The sequence below is a fragment of the Accipiter gentilis genome, chromosome 32, assembly GCF_929443795.1.
Source record: "Accipiter gentilis chromosome 32, bAccGen1.1, whole genome shotgun sequence".
In the NCBI taxonomy this organism is placed as follows: Eukaryota; Metazoa; Chordata; class Aves; order Accipitriformes; family Accipitridae; genus Astur; species Astur gentilis.
The window spans coordinates 14,868,534-14,891,404 of NC_064911.1; the positions used below are offsets into that span (position 1 = coordinate 14,868,534).

Sequence of the window (22,871 nt, forward strand, 5' to 3'; positions counted from 1 at the left end):
CTTGACCATGAGTTAAAATTCTAATGGATCCCTCATATTAATTTCAAGCAACTAATTTTTGCCTTTTTCATGTCTTATTTAAGAATTATCTTCCACGGCATACATTGTAGATTAGATGAATGCTCTTCTAATTAATATGAAATCTACTAAAAAATTCAATGTTGTGAGAGAATGTGGGAAAGTTGGTACCAGATATCTTTACAAAGTGTTTCTTGCTAATTCTGAAAAGAGGAAAAAAGTGATATGCCAGTCTTCTATCAGAAAAGAACCGAAATCCATAATAATGGTGCCCAAACAGATTGATGGTTTTCATAAAAGTCACAAACAACTAACTATTTTTATAGTAACAAGAGCAAACCATAAAGAACTAGTTAATAGGTTTATACTAAGAATTATTTTCATTTTTGGACAGCAGTACACTACACTGTCAACTATTTCTGAGTAGCCTTAAATGAGTTGTTGATTAGCTTGATAAGGCCTAATGAGAAAAGTGTATTATACCTAAAGAATTGGCGGAAAAATAATATTTTGTGGGCATATTTCTAATACCACGTAGTAGCAGATGTTGTAATGCCTTACTGATATATTCAGTCAAGTTGGGAACTAATATGATGCATGGATCAAGATATTAGGGAAAAAGAAATGTGAGACATTATTTTTTTTCAAATTTAAGTAACCTGCGTATGTCCTGTATGGCTGCAGAACTAGCCACCGGTAAGCCTTGAGGACTTGCCTGTCTATTTTATCTGAATCAGATTCAGCCTCTGTGCTTTGCTCGCTTAGATAAAAATGTATAGATATGACACCAAGACATCTGTATTCAGCCCAATTCACATATTCAGAGTATAGTTCTCTTTTCAGAATATGAGATATCATCTTGGAGTAATACCTATAAGCAACTGATGAGTGGAAAGCCAGGTAGTATTAAAATACCAAGGAAATCTACTTGCTTGAATATAGATTTCTAGAAATGTTTAGATGCCTGAAGATATCTTGCATGGCCTCAACCTCTTACTTCAGAGGGGCACAACTCTCTCATTCATCCTGTGCCAATCTTGTATGGATTTCTCATTAACATTCCACTATAAAACTATGTTTCGGACTGAATCCCGCTGTGACTGTCCATTATACAACTATTTAACCTTGCAAAGCATCCAACTATCCAAACTGAAAACAAGAGATAAAACAGTCACATTTAGAACCTTTAAGAAAATGGGTTTGTAGCCTTGACTGTCAGATCTATCTTAAGGAACATGAAAACAGAATTCCTGTAGGTGACTTTCTCATGATTTGTTAGATATCCTGATGGGCTGTTTAGGCCATTTATGTTTTCCTTCTCCAAGTTTCTCGGTTGTGGATTCCCATTTTCCACCTGTGGCACCAACGATGTTCTGCAAAAGTGAAGTCATTGAAGACATCTGACCTATCTTTAGCTATCCAAGTTTTAGTTATCTATTTTACAGTACTTGTCTAGATGCCTTCTCAATGAGATACTCCCAGGCAATTCTGTCACGGGTAACTGTTGCACTATATAGTGGGTCCATTGACTCTTCAGGGAGATTAGGTAAGATAAGACTGGACACATTACTTTTAGATAGATGAAATTAGGGGAGATTAATCTTAATCTAGAAAGTATAACAAAGCAATATAATTTAATTTATATCTAAACATGTTGTTATATATCTCTTTTTCACTAAGCCCAGTCAGCATTTCTTTGTTCCTTGCCTTAACTCAGACAAAGTGAATGACAAGCATGAATGCTAACTGGCTTTGTTTCAGTACAGAGAGAAGAGTAACTTGTGGAAGGCCTAGGTATTTTGAGAGAAAGGCAGAAATAGTGGCTGCTCCCTCATCTAAGAGTATCTGCTCACATATTTCTGTTGAAGTTGTAAGTCTTGTTATTAGACTTACCCTTGGCTCTGGAGTCAAGATGAAAGTGAAAACCAGAACAGATTAGTTCATCCTCAATGAGAGAAGGAAATTATTTCCTTTCTAATGTTAATCTCAAAATAGCTACCATGCTGTAGTTACATGCAGGGTAGGCTTTTAATTTTATTTTTTATTTTATTTTTCCCTTCTTTCACAGCAATTCAAATTGTTCATCTAGATTTTGAAAAGGGCAGAATGGAGACGGCTTATAATTCTTGACTCTTGCAGCCAATATTAGTTGTTAATTTATTTCCATACCCTATTTACTGTATAGAAATGTTTTCCATGGCAGTTGTCTTACAATCTAATTCTTGCAACAGCTTTGCCACTTCATTTGCCCCCACAATATCACACCATCAAGTTAACGTATTGGTAAGTTTAATTGGTTCCTTAATTGCTTGCAAATAGGTATAAAATAATGTATAACAAATAGGTATAATATAATTTAAAAATGCTTTTCTTATGGGCAATCTGTATAAGGCCTTCTGTCAATATTTGTAATATAAAGAAACCCAAAATGTATCGGAATATTTTTGTTGCTGAGTTTGTAACTAGGAAGATTTAATTTACAGCATAAGCTGGAAAATATTTTTGCCTTATATGTGGCCATTAAAGTGTCTCTTTTCATAGGGCAATGTATGTAAGAATATCTTCTAAATGGAATAGCTTCAAGAGAAATTTGAAATTTTTTGTTAAAGCTTAAATAGCAAATCTGAGGCAGAATGAGAAATAATACTGTAGCTTTTGGGAAAGGAGTCACGTTTATTAAATCTCTGTCATACAGCTGGTTTTAGAGCTTAACAGACAATTCTTGATATGGGAATTGAAGGTGTCTGTAGAGTAAAATGAGGTGAAAATAACTAATTCAGGATTTCTTTTAATGAGTAGATCTGATTGTCTCATCTGAAATAACATGTGTTTGTGCTGTGAAAGTGTTTCAGCTGAAAAAGAATCCTGAATGTTTTTAAATCACCAACCCCCAAGCCTGAAAATTAGCATAACTTAGCATAACTTTACTGTAAAATGCTCAGTGACAAAAATACATTACATTCATACAAGAATTATTTTAGAGACTTTTTCTGCTGTACAAACTAAAAGAATTTCACTGAAACGTCTGGGAAATGTTACAGCTTAGTCATGAATATGTGGGCTGTAGAACTGTGGGAATGCAAATATGTATGAAGACAAATATGGGCAGAGGCCAATAGGTTCTGAGCTGTCTGGCTATGAACTGTCTTGGGCCTTCATGTCAGATATAAAAATAATATGACATTGTGGTCAGTGTCATAAGCTATGAAATGCAGTGTATACTTGCTCTAGGGACAATGCTATGTTAGTGCAGCTATGTAGTTTCCCAGATAGGCTTGATTTATATCCAGCCATCTCAAAACACTGGCAGAGCTCATTCATGCTTAGCTATATCCATCTGTGTAGGCATAGCCTAAGAGAGTTGCAGCATATCCTGAGGTCTGAAACTTTATTTGCAATGACTTCTCTTACTTTCTGGAAGTGTTGACAATGAAGGTATGCTTTCACTGTTGGTAATGAATCATTACGGTTTGCTGTGCAAGAATTTCTTAGCTGGGTGAATATTTAGGTGGGTCACCTGTGCACTAAATGAAGGATGATGTTGCAGGAACTGCCATTAGGTCCAACACGTGTCGGATGTACTAAGATGAGCTCCTTTGCAGAATTCCCTTGATGCTTTTTAAGGAATTGCTGCTCTCTAGTCACCATGGTGCAGTGTACACCTACATTTAAGTAGCTCCTGGGAGAGCATTTTTTGACAGTAGAGGGAGCCTAGTCTGTTAACATCTGTAGCTAAATTCAGAAGTTACACTTTTCTGTTTTATTCAGTTTTCATCACTGTCGTTTCTCAGCTGTGTTCATGTTGTAGCTATCATCTAATAAATATAGCTTTTTCTTTCTTCCTCCAAGGTAGTTTGAATGCAGTTTTTTTCTTTTAATAAATGTTTTACATACATCCCTATGTGCCAAAGAGACAAAGAAGACACTTATTATGTTTGGAGCAGAAAGCAGCAAGTTTTGTGGTGGTCATAGAGCTTGGTACTAATAGTTTTGAAGCTTAGAAAGTTCAGTCTTCTGTCCTGGTGACTTTCAGTAATTCAGTAGTCAGCTTTCAAAATTCCTTTTCTCAAAGGGCAAGTCAGTGTTTGAGGTTATTTGGGCAAAATGCAATCAATACTTCTGATTTGAGCCAGAATATTATGGGAATTAACCTAAAAAACCTGTTTGCATTGGCTCATTGTTATAGCATTAAATACACTGCACGTTGCTAGAGTAGTCTCTGTTCCAGAAAATTTTGTAATCTATGCCCTTGAGGTTAATTTAGCCTTGTATTTATTTATCTGGGGGACCAAAAATATTGTTTATTTTACACAGAAAAGAAATTATCTTCTTAAATCGAAGCAGAGCATTCCAGAAATTTTTTTGTAAAAGTAAGAAAAATGCCTGTTTTCTGTTTATTGTTCTTTTGGGGGGACTATACCATTGATCCATTGCAAGTAGTTCTTGCTGATTTGATATTCTTTGTTGCTTCCTGGAATATATCATTTCCTTGTAGATGAGACTTTCACTTTAAGATATTTCATCTGATTGGTAATTATCTTAAGTGTCCAGTTGCTTTTCCAGTAAAAGAGGGATTAATTCATAGCATGAGATTGAAAATGTTCTTTCAGAAGTTACACTAAAATAAAATAAGAGCGACAATTATTTTGCTGTTCTTCTATATCATTATGCCTGATATCACTCAGGAAAATTGGGTTTAGTAATAACTTCATTAAGACCTTGAGGCAATTCTCTATCTATTAGGACAACATGAGGATAATACTGTAAGATTGCATAGCCTCTGTTCTGGGCAGATGATCTGATTTATTCTTCCTGTCTGCAAGTCTTGTATGACAGCAATAAAATTGAAAAGAAGTGGGGTGTCAGTGTTGGAAAACAGTAACAAAATTCACATATACTTCCCACAGAATACAGACCATACCTATATTTTGGAGCTGTGCATGTGTTAAGTGGATGGCTGGAATACAGATGCCAAACAAAATGGACCACAGTGACCCTCTGCTTGTCTTTCTGGAGTGGTAAAACAAATAGGGCATTCTTTCTTCTCTCCCGCAACCAATTTTTCAAAATCCTATAACAACACAATTACCTTTGAGAGTCATACTTCCCCGCCAGATTTGGTTGAAATTGGCTGAAAAAGCCAGAAAATTTATTGTTGGAAATGAATGAGGGACAGCACAATCACTGAAGTCTCATTTCCTTAGGTTAAAAATAGAAAGAAAATACATCTTTTATTTGCTTAGCCTGTTGGTCATAAAGAAATTCACTAGAATTTCTTTTAGGAACTTATCTCTGTCCTAAGCTCCTGATCAATATAAAAATCTAGCTATGGTGACTTACAGGAGATTTTCATTTCCTTAATTAGTGTCATAGAATCACAGAATAATTCAGGTTGGAAGGGACTTCAGGAACTCTCCCAGTCGAACATCCTGCACAAAGCAGGCAGGGCCAAAGCCAGCTGACCAGGTTGCACGAGGCTTTAGCCAGGCAGGTCTTAAAGACCTCCAACAGCAGAGACTGCACAGCCTCCTGGGAACCTGTTCCACAGCTTGACTGTCCTCATGGTGAAAATTGTTTTCCTTACATCTAGTCTGAACCTCTCATTTTCCTTTATGCCTCTTGTCTTTCATCCTCCCACCATGCACCCCTGAGAAGAGCCTGGCTGCATCTTCTCAATGACCTCCTCGTAGGTGTTGGAAGGCTGCTGTTGGGTTCACTGAAGCCATCTCTTTGCGCAGTTCCCTCAGCCTCTCCTCACAGAACAAGTGCTCCAGCCCCGTGACTTGCTTGGTGGAGCCCTGCTGAACTCACTTCAGTTTGTTAAGGTCTTGTATTGGACCAAAATGGGACACGGTGTTCTAGATGTGGCCCAATGACTGTTGAATGAAGAGGGGCAATATTTTCTGTCAATCTGCTGGCTGTGCTGCTGCTAATGCAGCCCAGGATACACTTTGTCATCTTTGCTGACAGGGCATGCTGCTGGCTCACGTCCTGCTTGCTGCCCACAGGACCCCAGATCCTTTTTTGCAGAGCCGTTTCCCAGCCAACCAGTTCCCAAACTGTTGTTGCTAGGGGTTCTTCCTTCCCAGGTGCTGGACTTCTCATTTGTCCTTGAATTTCACAGGGCTCATGTTGGCTTGGCCCTCCAGCGTATCTAGCTCCTTCTGAATGGCAGCTCTATACTTACACATATTGGCTTTTTCACCTCTGATTTCACCCTGATGGGTGATGAATGGCTTGAGAGCAGCCCTGTGGAGAAGGACTTGGGGACATTGGTAGATGAAAATTAGATATGAGCAGGCAGTGTGTGCTTGCAGCCCAGAAAGTCAATGGTATCTTGGGCCGCATAAAAAAAGCATGGCCAGTAGCTTGAGAAGGATGATTCTCCCCCTCTACTCCACTCTCATGAGACCCCACCTGGAGTACTGCACCCAGTTCTGGGGTCCCCAGTACCTGGGGGTTGGACTAGGTGATCTTTAAAGGTCCTTTCCAACCCAACCCATTCGATGATTCTATGATGTAGATGTCATCTGCATCTGGTAAAGGTGCACTCTATTGCTAGCTTGAGGTCATTGATGATGGACACCTCTTATGCTCCTCTTTTTTCTGACCACAAGGTAGAGTACAACTCATTAACAACTACCCTCTGATCCTGACAGTCCAACCAGCTCTCTACCCATTTGGCTGTCTACCCATCCAAACTGTAGCATCCCAAATGGGATACCAAATTCCTGGGCATGGTGGGGTGGAAAGCCTTGCTACAGTCAAAGTAAATGATATCCACTATTCTCCATCATCCACAAACCTCAAGATTTTATAGTAGAAGACGATCAAATACATCAGGCATGCTTCACCCTTGGTAAACCCCTGCTGACTGCTCCCAATCACATTATTCTTTGTGTGTCCAGAAAAGTGTTCCAAGAGGTCTTGCTCCGTGATTTTCCCACTACTACTGGCCTGCAGTACCCTGGATCATCCTTTTGGCCTTTTTTGAAGACAGATGCAACATTTGCCTTTCTGAAGTTGTCAGGGGCCTCTCCCTGATCTCCGTGAGCTTTTAGAGTTGATAGCAAGCAGCCTTCCCAAACATCAGCCTGCTCTCTCAGCATCCTGAGGTGCAACCTGTCTGGTCGCAGGGACTTGTATGGGTTGAGTTCTCTGACATAATTCTCTACTTGCCCATCATCTGCCTCTAGGAGTTCCCCTTCTCCTTCAACCATGCTTATAAGCACAGAGGCTGTGAGACCTTGCTAGTACTTCTCCTTTCTTTATAGCTGCATTATCTTTTTCAGACTTTTGGAAGTTTTATTTTTATGGAACTTTGATGTTATACTCATGAAGAAAATACATAATACTTATCTGACATGGTAGGAGTACTGCATCCGGTGGAAAATTCTGCAAAGAAATCAGGACCTTCTAATATAAGTATGCCTCTCTTAAAACGTCCAAAGTCTCATTCATTCATCAGTAAGATTTCCTGCAGTCTCTGCCTAGAGCTTACTTGATATAGACCTCTGGAATACATTAATAATCAGAGGTTATTGTTGTGTGGTCCTGAGGTATCTGCCCATCTTATTTAACAAAGGCAGGCCTTGGATTTCTTGAACTTTTAAAGATTTGAAATGTGCTTCAGAAGAGTAAGCACCCGCTTCTCAACAAACCAAAAACTGTGAATGTCATTTCTAACTATGCAGATTTTCAGAAATGTCTTCGAAGTCTTCTTGTCCTTCATCATTTTACTCACACTGTTTCAGACATACAAACTCTTTACTGTCAGTTCTAGTTAATAAAATTCTAAAAGCAATACTGTTTGATTTTTCCTTTATCGCTGTTCAACAAAGGGCCCCTTTCTACCATTTTTGTTAGCTATTATTGTAAGGTGCCATGTGTGGCTTTTCTTAGCCATAAATTTGTCTTCCTAAGTATAATGTGTGTTGTTATAAATTTAACCCTCTGTACACGTATCTGTGTGTGTGTAATTGTATGCATATATGAAACTGCTTCTATTCACTCACTTTTATTTTTACCATCTCAGATTGAGAGACATTGGTGTTGTATTTGGAACCATTTTGAGAAAGGAAGGGTAAAGAAACTGGTCGTCTTTATAAAGCCTGTGGTCCAGATTTTATTGACAGACACAGTCCCTTCTTCTTCAGAACTGGAAGTATAATGGTTTCAGGTTAAAACATATATACGCATATCACTTGGATGCCATAAAGCTTAGCTCTGTGAGTGGTTTTGTGAGCTTAGTCTTGAGGTATAGGGATTAAGAGCACTCACTCCTAGGGCTGTCTTCCTGGGCAATAGGAGTCCTTTAAGTGGTCCATCTGACACATTACTCCTTTAGCTCAGATCAGAAGAGAACCTTTGAAACTGATCTTCCGATGGTCCCCACCGTGACTTGATTCATGCTGAGAAGGGCTCTTTGAGCATTTGAACTGGATTCCTGTTGGATTAAACAAATTTGGAAGATATGCTCCAGGAATGCGCCTAATGTGCTTCAGCTGTAACTGAGCATTTAGTCTACTGGCCCACACTAGAGAGCTTGAAGTGAAACCTTCAGACATATCAAATGTGTAAGCTGGCCTCATTGGCTTAAAATTAATCATGTGTTTAGGCAGTGGTTTGATGCCAGCCTAAGAAAGCAGTGACTAGTGCCACTTCCTGGCCAAGAAGGGGAGATTTTCCTTCTTCCCTCTTCCCTTTTGTCTTTTGCAGTGATGCTAAGTACTTGAGCTAAATTTCTGCCTAGTGGCCCAATAATACTATTTTCAGTGAGATTCCTGCCATCTCTTCCTGCCCCCCCCCCAAAATACAAATATGAGGAGTGTCAGGTCCTGTGCGTCCATCAGTCAGTATCTTATGATAATCCCTTATCTTTTGAGAAAGAATTCATATGGACTATGAATGTGATTTGATAATATGAAACTGAATTTTCTACAAACAAAATTATCAAATACCCTAAAGAACAAAATAAGCTATCAATAGTTGTATGTTTTGTCTGGTAGCATAGTTACTGAAAAGCAACATGTAAGGAAAATGAGGCCGAAGAATATTCTAAATATTGTTTGAACAGCCATAAAATCAACAATTTGTGGGATATATTCCCCAAAGTAGAAGGAAATGCTTATGCTTCTGTTCTCAGAGAAAAAAAAAAAAAAAAAAACCAAACCAAAACAAACAAACAAAAAAACCCAAAACAAACCAAAAAAACCCTCACAGTTTCAATATTTGTTTAGAATAAGCCAGCACCTTTTAAAGAATTCAGATGACTAGGATTTGTGTATTTGGTATTTATACAGTAGCTGTCACAGATTTCATCTGTTATCTCAGAATTGTATGCCAAAATCTAGGTGCTTTTAAAGCTTTCAATATGATAAAATTGTCACCTTGATTTTTAAAAAGGATGTCTGAAAGTAGGATGCTGGCAAAAATAGTAAATCTCAACTTCCAGAATCATCATTGCATTCTGAAAGAGTAAAAACTCTGAACTCATTAACTCAGGAGATTAATAGTTTAGGGATATAGGCTGGAAAAAAAAGGTTTAATTGTTTGATTAATAATATTTTTTTCTGAAATATCAATTAACATGCTTCAGTGTTTCATATGGGCTCTCTATATATTATTATAGTGTGTAAAATGCAGTAATTGCAATTTCTTTCTGTGTAGTACTAAGAAATAATCAAAATCAAAATAATTTGCACGTTTTGCCAAATAACAGAGTTTTCTAAGCGTTATCAAGACAATTGTGGAACATTTTGGTATTTCAAGGCCAAACTCTGCCCTTTTGTAAGGTTATGCACTATTCTGTCTTCCTAAATGGTACACGTTCTGCAATTCAAGTTTTAAGCCATGGTATTGTAGGGACACTCAAGATGCATTGCTCTCATGACCCGTGAGATTCATTCCTGACGACTTCTCTCTGACAAAACCTTTAGTCATGTTTTCTGTCTCTGTAACACAAGACTTTTCTACTCAGGTGTCCTATGGTTAATGATGACCTGCGAAGATATCATAAGCAATAATGGGAGCTGTCTTACATATTAAATAGCTCTTAAATTAATTCCATATATAGCCCTATTGGCCTCTTAGTTTCCCTCAGAAGCCTCGCTAAGCAGACTGACAATATCCTACAAAAATCCATTATTGTCATTTTATAAGTAAGACGGGAAGAGCTGTGATACTGAAACACTTTTTTAAGGTCAGATACAAATATTCCGATTTGCCAAGAAGAGAACCTTAAATTCCAACCCAGCCTCGTACCCCCAAGAGCACCATTTCTCTCAAGTACCGTCTTTACGAGCACGCAGAGATGCTGTGACAGCAAGTGCTAGAAATACCAAAGTGTTTGGAAATTCTTTGCATTTTAACGAGTAGGGGAAGTATTGTCAAGTTACACTAGGTGTCGTGGATTATTTCCCGCTTTAGAAAAGACGGCAGTCTTCGCTTACCTTTTGTAGGGTTTGGGTTGGTTGGTTTTTTCCCTTTTTTCCCCCCTTTTTCCCCTGCTTTTCTGCCCGTTGTACCCGGGGGGGGGGAGGAACCCGCCCGCTCCCCTCAGCGAAACTCCGACGCAGCGTCACGCGATGGCCGCTAGGGGGCAGGGCGCGCGCGGACCCAACGTCACGCGGCCGTGGCGCTTTTTCCCGCGTCTTTTCGCCTTCTGTCAGGAGCCAAGATCCCCTCTGAGGAACTGGAAGCTGAGGTAAAACGTAAATCCCGTACAGCAAAAAAATGTAGCACGGGCACCTACTGTTACAGGCATCTTTTGCTCTGGACTTTTTAAGGTTCTTCCATCCTTCCTGCCTTATTTCGGTTTTCCCTCGGAGTTCAGGATGAAAATGGTGGGATTAAGAATTTACGTTAAGGCTTTAATATCGTGGAACAAAGTGTTGCTGGTTTTCCTAAGCAGCTGAAAGACTGGCTAGCCTCTTACGATGAATATTATTTTTAGAAGCCATTATTCTAATATAATCAAGCAAGAAAATGAAGTTAGAAAACTTAAAGCTCCAGTACAGATACCCTAGGCTCAAACACATTTTTATTAGGATTCCTTTAGGGATTCTTCTTTTTTTCCTTTTGCACTACACACAACTGCGCACTCTGTGTTTATAGCATTTGACGTGGTAGATCAGTGAAAAAACAGAAGGCATAGAAATACTTAACAGAATAATGTCACATTTTCATATTGTCAGGGTGATTAATGAGAAGCACTGTAGTTTGCCCGTAACGGAAAGGAAAAAATGTTGCTGCATTTCTGAATTGATACTCTTTAGTAGACACTGTGGGAGTCTGCAAGCCTAGAAATAAATTCCTCTAATAACCATGAGAGTGTCTTTGTCCCTGCAGCGCACTAAACAGGCCAACAATTCTCTTTACTATCTTTAAATCCTCTGGCACAATAGTAATGCCAGTTAAACTGCATTTCTTCTTGTTTCCAATTTTGATGCACAATCATTTGGTCAGTTCCCCAAGTCTTTATGCATCCTATAAACTGATGTCATTCTCCACATCCTGTAGCAGGGAAGAGCTTATTTCCAAGATGCCTGCCTGGGAAGTACCCCTGAAGCATGGTGATCCTAAATATAACCTTAGAATATGGACTGGAGGAATCTGACAAGCTGGAATTCCCTCAGGTCTCTGGGGACAAGGGGCCACTCAGCTCCTTTGATATATCTTGAAGCAGGACTTTCCAAACAGTGTTGAATTCTCTTTCCTGCAAATATGTAAATATATGAGACTGTAATTTCTTCAAGACAATAACTTTTCAAATGTCAGAATATCCGATGAAATGTGATTTTTCCCATTCAGGAACACAGTAATTTTGCTGTCATTTCTTCCCAGGTTTTCCTGCCCTAAAACCTTTTCTATTATGAGACTGGGAAACAAAACTCTCCCCGTTCCTCACTGAAGGTGAGGGAAATCCTAATGGCAGAGGATGAAGTTGTAGAGGGCAGTGTAGTCTGGGAATGGAGACATTTTCTACTTCCTTTTCTGGAAGCCTGACAACCCATCCTGTATTCTCTCTCCCAAGGGGGTTGCTAAAGAGCCAGGCAAGAACATGAATTGGTAAGTGGTCAAGCAGGATCCCTAGATTGCTTCCTAATGCAAAGGGGCTTTCAAAGTTCTGCCAGATATAGGAGGGAATTCCAGAAAGATAAGGTTAGAAGGAGCTAGGATGGAAAAATGTGAAAGTACTTTGAGTTAAACTGTTTAGGTACCACTAAGATGGGAACATACCTAGACATGAATTTATTAGCAAACTTGTTTCTATTATCCATCCCATAAATCCACTAATGATGTGTATAAAGCACTACTATAGTCACCACTTTGAGCCTCTGATGCTGTCTTGTTCCTTACTCAAATTTTTCATGAAAAATAAAATCAATATTTTTGAATGATAAGAAGAGTAAGTGACATACAAAGAATGGTATGTGACATTTCCTCTTTCTCCTTTTTTTGCTCCTGATTTATCATTCAAACAAAAAATGGGGGAGAAGAAAATTGATGCAGTTCTTTAGCATCCCTTTTTCAAAACTATAAACTTTCAGGAAATGCATGTACATTGAGTACACTTCTGCCCTAGAGTAATCACATAGTGTAATAACATCAGTATGGAGTCTCAATAGCACATACTGAGCTGTTCATGATGTTGTTTTGGTACCAGTTCTCCAGTCAGTTCTGAAAATGCAGTTGGATTTCTAAACAATACCTGGGTGGTTTTTCTGTTTCACTTGCAAAAATGGGAGGGCAGTTGTCCATACTAGACTAAGAGATCTATAGTTCCATGGCAAGAAAACACAAGGGCTCTTGTAACCACTGGCCTTCTGTGCTTCTAATGCTGATTCTTCTCTTTCTTATGGCACTATAAGTCAGAAGCAACTCCACTGCTATAAAACCAGTAGGAAAAGAGAATTAGAACTCATGACTCTTGAAAAATATAGAAATCATTTTGCAACAAGCTTTTATTTCAGCTTATGGTCTGTGGAGCAATAGTGCACAATCATATGAAAACATTTATAGAGACTTATCAGCTTTAGTCGCCAAGTCAATTCCTGCCTGGATTCACCCTTTTTATTAGGCCTCTTTTTCGGAGTTGTCATCTACTGCTATAGTAGAAATCAGCAGAAGTTACAGACACTTAGTTTTTTAAATCACTTCCATGATATTCACTGCAGAAAAGAATCTGACAGACGTTGCATCTTGTCTGGTGAAAGACAGGCAGGAACTAATCACAGTCACCACATCCTTTTTCTTTACTAATTCAGATTACTTCGGTAACGCATTACCATTAACTCTCTAGTCTAGTCCTCCTCCTCCAAGGTAGTTAAAGCAAGCAAGAGGCTGGCATAATAACATAGAAAGGTGGAATAGGTAACACTGAGAGTAGCTGCTAGAAATGTTGAAACAGTAGTATAGAACATTCTTGCTATCACCTGAGTGTTGTGTAACATGCTAAGCCAGAGCAGAAATGATATATCAGCATTTATAGTCATTTGGGATACCTCAGAGAACTGCCTTTGATCTCTCCCTGTGCTTAAATGGAAGACAGACAGGTGAGACTGAAGCTGAGAATGGGATTCTTGATTCAGCTTGCCCTTTGTGCTAGCATAAATGGTGACTCTGGGAGCAGGCTATGTGTAGCCTCTCCACTCTCTCTAAGGTTCTGCTGGAGACAGAGGAGGTGCACGTTGTTTGTGAAGATTACCACACAGTTGACTTCTGCAGTGTGCGTGCTTCTGCAATCTTGAATATGTTATGTCCATGAATAGAGCAGGAGAAGGTCATATTGGAAAAAAATAAAAAGATCTATGAGCACCTGGCAGCTTTCTAGGACTTACCATTATCCAAGATTTTTATATCACATAAGCTTGTAACTTTGATCAAAGAGCATGCAACGATTATTTTCTACCTTAACTTTGAATTGTCTGGTCATTAAACAGTGGATTATATAGCAGACGTTTAAAAAAAAAAAAAAAGGCAGTTTTACCTCTCTAAAATTTTCTCTTTCTTTTATTTGTAACTTCAGAACAACACTACTGTCTTGCACAAGACAGCCAGGAAGCTAAGCTCATTCTGTTCCTCCTTTTTTATTTTCTTTTTTTTTTTGATACTGTTCTTTCATTATTATCACCTATGTAAATCCTGGGATGCAGTTGGGGTTCCTCGCCAGTTAGGCTAAATGACAGCAGGTTGTTTGCTTAGCACTTTTGAAGAGTGCCAAGCTCATAAGATACTCCAGATTTCTTACCTGTTTACAGAGAAGGAACAGCAATAGCTAATGGGATAGCTTTGTTATACTCTGCTTTGGTCCCAAGTGATGAGAAGGATGAGTAAACAATGCATCACTGTCGTTAATGCATAGTTATTTTGGACATTTGGTATTTCTAAAACCGCCCAACAGTATTCTTTCTGCTGCTGTCAGCAGCATTTGTAAAGGAGGCTGGGTATACAAGTTCATCTAATCATCTAGTGAGTTAAATGTGACCTCAAGGCTGTTGATTGCTCAGCCTATTCCTACATTTGCTGAAGGAGAGAAGGACAAAGTGCAACTTCATATTCCTATAACAGGTAGATGAGAACGAAGATCTACTGACAGTTTTCAGCCTTCTGAAATCAGAAGCCAAGATAAGGAGCAGAGTGGCCTATCTCAGCTTACCCTTGATACTGAGGACCTCTTCACCCTCTACAATAGAAATCTGTTGGCCTCTTGTTTCTTATTTGTGAAATTGCTAGTGCCACAGCTTGTTAACGACACCCTTTTAGGTTTAAAGACTTGCAGCAATGAGGTTGACTCACACTATTTTCCTGTGGAGCACATCATGCTCAGTGGAGTTTACAACTACAGTACTAGATGGTCATAGCAGATGTGTTCTTACTTGTGTAAGAACTTACTACTTAAGAACTTACTACTTGAACTAGCTTCGTAGTTGTAGGTTTATTGTACACATAACATACCATATTTATGATATTAACAGAAAACCCTGATTGCAAAAGCCATGTTAAACCAGGGTATAATCACGAAACTTTTTGCATTGCACAGTTGGTCAGTATTTATATAATATTACCGTAGATTAGGAGCTCTGTGTCAGGTAGCAGAAGCAGGACTCTTCCACAAGAGAGGACAAGCCAAGGAGCCAAGGGTGACCCCAGTACCTGCAGTGCCCTTACTGGGGCACAGTCCCGCAGCACCTGACCTGAGTGGGAAGAGGAGGGTGCAGGTTAGCAGGGTCTATGGACAGTCCCAGCTGAGGCAAAGTGATGAACCAGGACCAGGGCTCACCCAGGGCGCATATTCAGGAGCCAAAGGAGACAAGGCCAGAGACAGGACTGGAAACAATACTATAACATGGGTCCAGAGTTCATCCAGGAGATGAGGCCAACGACGGGAGTGGAGACAAGGGGTCCTTCCAGGAGACAACCTGCAACGTAGGTCTAAGGTCTGTCTGCTGTGGAATGGGGCTCCCGGGCCCGTGGGCAGGGGTGTGGGTCCAAATGAGGCTAGTCAGGGCCAGTGAGGCCACGATATCCACGGTCCCTGGCACTCTGCTGGTTTCATTGGTTCCAGATCAGCTGTCACCTTGGGAACTTCGTTTTACTATTTTTTTGGTAAGTGTTTCAAAGAAGAGGCCTGTGAGTGTACGTGCTGCTTCTCCCTAAGCTTGGTGACTAACAAAGGTAGAAGGATGAAGCCTGACTGCGGCCTAAAGCCTTAAAGCCATGAAGACCATCACTACACAAGTGGATTTGGAAAGCTTTACTGGATTTGGTTTAATTTTTACAGCTTTCCCAAATTTTCAGCCGTTACCCAGTTACACAACCCCCGATCTAGCCAACCGCCTGACAAATAGTGGAGCTGCTGCAGATGGGCTATTTCTGTGTGACTAGCAAAGGTGGAAGGCTGCGCAGCATATGTCCACCCTGGACAGGACCCAGCACCCAGTCACCTCAGCCTTGACAGTGGTAAACGGATTTAATCTCACGCTCCATCTGCGCAAATCTTTTGCAGTTAGGTTTTGCGTTAGTACCATTTGAGTCACAAAAATGTAGGTTACTAAGACAGAGTGACACACAGATTCTGAATGGGAAGTCTGAATTTTAGTCTTGGGCTCTTACTGCATCACTGGTTTTGCCACTTAGTGGTAAAAAGCACAAGAAATCTTGGCTACAGTGGTGTGATAATCCTTGAATTTAAACGTTTTCTCTAGTCAGCATTTTTGTACCTGAAGTATGTTCTGAAATGTAAGGCAATTTTGAAATTATGCACCAAAGTCATCAGTATATACTAGGCAAAGACTGAAAAATTGAAATAAAGCCTTTATATATATACAGACAAGTGTACATACGTATATTGCACATACACAGCTAAACTATTCTATGGAGATGGCTGTAGAATTAAATTACTAGTAGAAAAAAAAATTATTCAAAGTTACCTAGAAGTTGTTAAGAAGATTTTACTTGCGACAATGAAGAATCTAACAATTAGGATTAAATATGGTTTTAGGGATTCTCATTTTAATGCTCTTGATATTGTAAGTAATATAAATGGTGTGTTGTGTGTGATTTCTGCTAATATGCAGCTCCTTCTGTCATCCAGTTTTCTACTGAGACATATTTATAGTAAGTAGAATAAATTAATTACAGAACCTTGTAATACAAGGATGTAATTCCATCTAGTAAAACCCCCTGAAGTGGAGCCTTGAGATGTTTGCCATGTAAGGGAAGCAAAGAATAGGTAAGTAGACTTTGCTGCTATGTCAAAGCTTTTCCCTGGGGGTGATGTCCAAAAATAAGAAAGATTGTTTTATTCTTCTACAGCTTGTTTTATTGAGCCTTTTCCTGGCTAGCACAGAAAGCAGTAGGGTTCCTTCTACCTTTCATCTCCCTCCCTTTCTTTTGTATACATGTGTCTATAAATGAGCAGCGCCTTTTCTTCCTGCCTAATTTCAAGCAATCTAAACACCTGCTCTACTTTTTTAAGTAAACACAGCCATAATTTCTGAAATTTAAAAACTATTTTCTTAAAATCTCAATCTACTTATTTGACCTTCTGTTGTTAAAGGAACAATTAAAGTAAGATTTCTCTAAAAAATATAAGGCAGATCTTGGGGTAAATGCAGTATTTTTATCTGTATTTACGTAGCATGATGTGCGTAGTCAGCTATTTCTTTCTTCTGCAGTTATGCACCACTTTCATAATAATTTCAGTCCCTTCTGTACAGATGCTTTACTGCAGAAGCGCCATTAGGATCAGTACGGTTCTTTGCTGATGCTGGAATATGCCTATGACAATCACTAAATTTACCTGGGACTGAACCAGAAATAATCAGGGCCCAGAGAACTAAAATATAGCTTACCACAACTTGACCAAAAGGAAGTGTTCTTCTCTAGTTAAACAACTTAGTGTGTCTTTTCCCATAGCGATTTGGGAGAAATTAGTTGAATGGGAGAATGCTGTATTGATCCCAAGTAATTGGCAGGAGACTGGGAGCCTTTTTTTAAACTACTTTAAGGGTTTTCTTTTTTTGGAAAAATCAAGCTGACTGTCATCTTGTAAATGGAACTGAAACAGCCCTCCCCCCTCCCCAAAAGGGGAAGCTGCTGTAGCTTAAAGAGCTATTTTGCTGTCACTACTTTATCCTCAGGGGACTATAGCTTTGTGTTTCCTAGTTACAGAAGGAAGGGGAATAAAGTATCTATGGAGAACCAATTGCAGAAGCTTCCACTGCAGTTAGCTGGTTACTCTGGCTAGCAAGAAGGGATTTTCAACACTTTCTTTAGTGCTGCAGACAAAGCAGGGGGAATGTCAAGATCTTTTTGTGAAAATCTATTTCAGTGCTGTTTTCTGCTGATAAGTAAGTTTGTGCCATAGAACTGCAGTTCTGCAAACTCTAAGCAAAATGTAATGTTATTTTGAAATTATTTGTTATTTTTCCAGGAAGTCTTAGAAGCAGTAACGATTCTCTTGCAGCCACTGGCAGGTCATGTGCCATGAATGGGATTGGGATGTCAGGTTGTCTTTCAGGGACACACTGCCATTTCTTTCTGGCTGCTGCCTAGACTGCCAGTTGTCTCTAACTCGTGTATCTGGCAAGTGCATCTGAAAAGCTGGAGAAAAACTGTGTTGCTAGGCACAATCCCTGAGAAGCCAGCCACAAAGGTGGGAAATATGATTAATAAGGGCAGGGGAATTAAAGCCTCTTTAGCCCCTGTTGTAAATCCATACTTTTTTAGTTGCACCTTATTGCTCTTAAGAGCATCTCATTTTTTTCGTGTGAAAGCTGAGTTGTTCATTGTGCTGAGTATTAATAATCATAGATGACATACTTCCTTCTAACAAAGAATATTGAAGTAGAGAAATTTATATTATTCCAGCAGAAACATTACTACTTCTTCCCCATGTGTTGCTCACAGCCTTCCTCAGTATTCTTTCCAGCTTAGATTTTCTCTTCCATAAATTCAGTGAAACAGTGAACATTGCTGCAGTCCAAGCTATCTAATTATTGTGTTTTGAGGAAAAGTGCAGACTTTCTTGGAAGATTTATTTCTGAATTCCAAACTCTTTGATTTTATGGGCAAATTAAAACATCTACATTAAATTCAACAGAAGTCTGTGCTCCATAACAAGTAAAACTCTTGTTGTGGATTCTGGACAGTTTTCCTAGAAAGAGTTCTCAGGGGTTTTTTTGTGACACAAAAAAAGCTATAGCCCCCAGGGGCTACAGCTGCAGAAAGAAATAGGCCAAATATACATCATTCCAAAAATGTTCCTGGACTTATCTCTCACAGTGCCTGATTAATGGTTTTGTATGCCGCAGAGGGGCGATAAAGACCCTAATACTCTTAGTGCTGTAGACATACTTCCAAACTCAGTATGTGCCAACTAACATGACCACGTTTGCGTGTTTAAAAGATGGGCAACTCCATCATGCTGCCCAACTCTTTATGCTAATAAAACACTCAAAGCTTTCTGCTATGATATAATACTGAAAAGATTTATAGTTGTGAATTTTCATACCAAAGTGGGTGTCTCTAAAGCAGCAAAATATGAGTTATGAAAAGTTCACTTAGTGAAATATGCACTACAAATACTCTGTATAGCTTCATGCACCACTTTTCATTGGTTAGTTTCCCCACAAAGAAGTAAAATAAGCTTTATTAAATAGTTAGGTCAGAGTAGCAGTGGCAATGTATGGGCATCTTTATCAAGTCTGTTTTAATATACCTGACAGTTCAATTAACAAGTATTAACTAAAAATATCTCCATCTGGGACACTTAATAACTAGAAATTAATTGTAACTGCTTGGAAATCTCATCTCTTCCTCTTCTTTGTAATTTCTTATGCCTGGAATCTTGCTACAGTTCTTTAGGATCATAATTGCATGTTGTTGTACAAGAACGTAAAAGTTACTGTACTGAAATCAGAAGAAAATGGAACATGTTCATTATATTATTAAATAGAGCTTTAATATCTTCTCAAGAAAACTAAATTGACTAGTAAACAAACGTATAATATTGTTATGACTAATTTAAACACTGCTAATCTGAATACACATATATTTTACTAATTACTTTCTTTACTGTGAGAGTATAAATATTGTTAAAATGAACCAGTCAGTTTTAAATTAAGCTTATTTTTAGGTTTCATTTCAGATCTTTTCTTCTGTGACTAATTCTCACTGTCCAGTGGGACTGACATATGGACTATATGAAAGATCAGAGCCTCATAATATGTGAGCTTCTTTTCTCTGATAAACGGGCTATGTCTGTTCAGCTTCTATTGATTCTTGCTGTACTGCTGTGTTCCCAAAAGAACTAGATTTCTGTTTTGCTTCTATGTTGTTAAAAAAAAAAAAAGAAAAAAAAAAAGAAAAAAAAAGAAAAAAAAAAAGAAAAAATGTGTTTTCAGGTAGGAAATAACTGAAGACAGAAACTGCATTAAACTTACCTGTTACAGTCTTAATCTGCATAACCTTAGAGTCTGTTTCAATGATATTCTGCTTTTTTTCCCCTGGTGATTGAAGAATAGGATGTGCAATGCAGGCTTTCCACTGCCCAGAAAGATTTATTGAGGCCTCTGCAGCAGCAGCTGACCATCTTACATTGTACAGAGCTGGCCTCTAGCATCACCTCAGCAACAATTTTTTAATTAATAACTTGCATAATTTCAGCTAGCTTCACACCTCTTTTTATTCTTTGAGATCAATGATGAACAGGTAGAAGGGTGATATGAATGGGATTACTAGACCTGTATTGGACAGCCACAGTTTATGCTTCTGAGAGCTACCTCCAGAACTGATAGTGATTTTCTGGAAGCTATTCCATCCAGTCGTTATAAACTTTCCTAACTGAGTTAGATCAAGTGGTTGTTTCTCAAAATGAGCATTCGGTGATGGAGTTAAGTCTTCTTTATTGCAGCGCTGGAAGCATGGGGGATCGCTCCTCCAAACGTGCTTCCTGGCTGGGACTAATTATATAGGTTAAATACATACATATTCATAAAATTTCCAAGAAATAATACACATATTCATTGATTTTTCCGAGAAGTCATTAGCATATGTAAATGTCCTTTATGCATGCATGTTGAAGGTCCTCGGTGGTCTTCTGGAGTCCTCTGGTGGTCTTCCATAGTCTTCCTCACTTGTCCACTGTTTGAACTTTGTTGTATGAGTTTGCGCAGTACGATCCCCTTCTAGGCCCCACAAACAACTTCTCTGCTTATCACCTAGCTTTTGGCTCAGTCATCACAAGAGACAGAACATATTTTCTTATCAAACAGAATACCTCCTCAAACAGAGCATGTTATTTTGTCTTATATTACAGACACAGGAATCTTGTGCTTTATGTCCTTGGCTTGCCTACGTAAATCAACTTACGGAGGCAGTTGTTAAACCTTCTAACAAATTCCTGAGTCTTTTATTTAGCAATACACTGAGTCTAAACATACGTTCTATTTCTACATCTACTAGGCTGAGTGTCATTCTCTGCATCATGGTAGCATATACTTGCATTGCTGACTCCACCCTTATTTGCGCTCTGGCATGGCTTCAGACAGCCCGAGCCAGGTCTAAGTGTATATCAGCTCCGCTATCCATCATTATTTCTGTACAATGGTAACAAGTTGAGCCTTCTGGCTGCCCATTTGTCTTCAGTAAGCAACCAGATCCAGACACCTCGTTCCTTGTCTGCAAATGTGCTCAGCTAGTCTGTGGGCAAATGGTCTTTGGTCTCCAGATTTTGCATCAGCATATTGGTTTTTCAGATCATGTCATGCATTCCTCTCAACTTCCAAAGGCAGCATGTTACAGAACTCCTAAATTGTGCTGTACAAGCAAGTATGGTGACTGGAGTCCCTTCATCTGCACTGAAAGACAAGTGATTTCTGAAATCCATACGTTCAGTGTCTGTCACTTCTTAGGAGTCTATTAATCAAGAGTGCTTAGGATGCTAGAGGATCTGAATGATTTTGTCATAAGTGGGAGGTTGAAAATTATATACCCCAAAGCACTCCGGAGTTGTCAGTTTTTGGAGTGGTCTCACTTTAAGTCATGTACAAGGTGACTGTAGACACACAGGCAAGCATTTGTGGGAGAAACAAGTTACTTATCAATATTCATCAAATTCCTGTTATAGCCACTGAACATGTTAAAGTCACAACTCCCTGCTTTTGTATGGCTTTGGACTCCTTTTGACCAAAGAAATGTTGGACCAGGCAAAATACTAGATGCACAGAATTCACTTTGTCCTTTCTATACCACATTCAGAGAACAGGAAGAAATGTGAAGGTTTGCTTTGGGTATTGCTAAGATTGAAAGTGTTTTCTGTATCAAGGGAATCGGTGAATACGCATGCCCCTGCAGTGTCAGTGTACCTGTACTATACCACTATATCTGTACTGTCTATATCTGAATTTAGATATTCATATTATCTGTTCTCTACATTGACTATAGAGGACGCTTAAAATGACCAGATGGCTTTCTGAGATATATTGAGGTCCATTTGATCAGATAGATCTCAATCCCAATTGCTATAGAGTTAATCTTCTTTTTGTGCAGTTTCTGACTTAAAAGTTTTTTGCGACTTCATGATCTGAAAATGTCTCATCAACTTTATTTTCCTCATTGAGGTTATTTGTCACATCTCTTCTTGCTGCAAAGCTTTCTAATCTGGTGGATGGATGTTAGAAATATAGTATATATAGTACAGTATATACATGTGTGTACATATGTATTCATATATATTTATATATGATAAGATAGTATACATAAAGATATATGTGTACATTTAAATAAGAAATATAGTGTATGTATGTGTAATGCTGGATAACCAAGTCCTACTTCGGATTATTTAATGTCAGACTCAGCATTTTGTGCCTCTCTTAAGTAATCTTTTCTAATTACAGATACCATAAACCCTTAATGATGTAGGTTTCCAGGAAAAAGGTGCATGCACCTCCGTCCATAGACCCCTATGTCATGGTTTAAGCCCAGCCAGCAACAAAACACCATAAGGCCGCTCGCTCGGCCATCTTCGGGGGCATCCCTCTGCTCCAGTGTGGGCTCCTCCCTGGGCTGCAGGTGGGCATCTGCTCCCCCGCTCCCCTCCATGGGCTGCGGGGGGGACAGCCTGCCGTCTTGTCTCACCACGGGCTGCAGGGACATCCCCTCCTTCTGTGCTGACCTCAGTGTCTGCATAGGTGCATAGTGGACAAGTGAGAAGGAAAGGATGGGGGTGGAACTAAGCTTGAATTAATTTATTCCCCAAATCATAATTTAACAAAGTTAATAAATGATAAACTGACAGATTATAATCTTACAAATCATAGTCAGGTTGACAGAGCTAATACGGGTAA

The 22,871-nt window shown here is 39.0% G+C and overlaps 1 protein-coding gene across 17 annotated transcripts in view; it reads left to right on the plus strand.

Moving 5' to 3' along the window:
• Positions 1-22,871, plus strand: part of DMD (dystrophin) — a 1,191,992-nt gene that overhangs the window by 553,418 nt on the left and 615,703 nt on the right. Inside the window, exon 1 of one of the 17 annotated variants that reach the window (XM_049835314.1) lies at positions 5,018-5,036. The exons of the other annotated variants lie outside the window; for them this stretch is intronic. The gene's annotated coding sequence lies outside the window, so the exon portion shown is untranslated. Of the gene's footprint in view, positions 1-5,017; positions 5,037-22,871 lie in introns of those variants that run through there. 17 annotated transcript variants of the gene reach the window in all.